Here is a 1,608-nt window from a genome sequence, read left to right on the forward strand (position 1 = left end):
CTAATTGATTAATGGCGATACTTCCTTCTGATAATTTAGCTTCTTTATAAAATGATTTAACTTCTCTACAGTAATTATTTCATCAACTGTTTTATTTAAATTTTTTAAAAATTGTTAGTTTCTCATCATTATTAATAAACATTTTCCAACTAATACAGCCACAGCAAAACAACAATTTTAACTTGAGTTTGCAATTTGTCACATAATTTGCAATATACCATTTCTAACTTCTCTTTGATGTTTCAATACTGGACGATTTGTTTTACCACCCCCCCTACTATCATCATCAGGATTTAAATTATAAATAAGTTTTTTGTTTTGTTTTTCCGAATTGGTCTTTTTTTTCCTAAATGAGATTTTCTCATTTTTATATTGATGTGGGACAATCATAAGACATACATTAGTTTCCCAGTCATTATTTAAAAATTCTGAAATATTACTTTGTAAATTATGTTCAAAAGTATCTAATAATCTCTGTATAGTAAATTCCTTTAAGGGTAATAAGGATGTTGAAAAAGGTTTTAACGGAGCTTTTTCGAAAAAAAATCTAATTAAATCATTCTCAGAATTTACGGTTAATTTTGCTATATTGAGCAAATATTGTAATATTTTTGAAAATTGTTTCAAAAAATCTGGTAAACTGTTGAAATTGTTTTTTTTTATAAAAATTTGATATACGTGATCCTTAACTTCACCATTTAATGTAAAAATGGTATTTTTATATTGTAAATCAATTAATTTTTTATTTTTTTTGATGTATTCAATTTTTTCACCAATTTTTGAATGAAATATACTAACTATTTTCTTTATTTCATCATTCGAAATAATTTTCATTTTTTTTCTTCTTTCTTCTTCAATTTCTTCATTTTTCCGTTTTGACATGGTTTGGGTTTTTCTTTTTTTATTTTTTCTTTATTATTTTCTTTTTCCTTTATTTTTTCTTCACCGTCTACATTATCATGATAATCAATTTCATTTTCGGAACCTTTTATACACATGCAGTTTAGATTCAATTTTATAAGCGGTGTATTGTTGGATGGTTTACACATAGAACTACCCATTGCTAAAATTAATTAACAAAATGGCTGGAGAAACACTATGTTATATAGAAGTTCATTTATTCTTAAATGAAAATGAAAAAGAAAAAATAAAAAATAATAAAAGAGCTAGTACTAAATGTACCTATCAAATACTGGATAATGATAAATGTATTTTATTCTCACCTTTCTTATTTCATCAATCAATTCAAGATTGGAAATCAGATGATAATGATGATAATTCTGTAAGGTATTATGATGTCAATTCATTAAAAAAGAATTTTCTTTTTAAAAAAAATATATAATCTCGAGTCAAATCATTCTGATATATGTTTTAAAATTGAGAAATTAATAGAATATATTGAAACAAATATTGAACTTTATGCTGGAATAAGATTAATTTACTAAAAAATGAAACAAAGTATACGAAAAGTACAACAATGTGATGGAATTACCTTAAAAAATGTAAGATGTCGAAAAAAAACTTCAATGACCAATTTATGTTGGATTCACTTGGGAAAAAGTTTAATTTAAGAATTAAAACTTCAAACATTTCAAACGGTGGTAAAGG

This window comes from Xenia sp. Carnegie-2017, unplaced genomic scaffold, assembly GCF_021976095.1.
Source record: "Xenia sp. Carnegie-2017 unplaced genomic scaffold, XeniaSp_v1 HiC_scaffold_24, whole genome shotgun sequence".
Classification (NCBI taxonomy): domain Eukaryota; kingdom Metazoa; phylum Cnidaria; class Anthozoa; order Malacalcyonacea; family Xeniidae; genus Xenia; species Xenia sp. Carnegie-2017.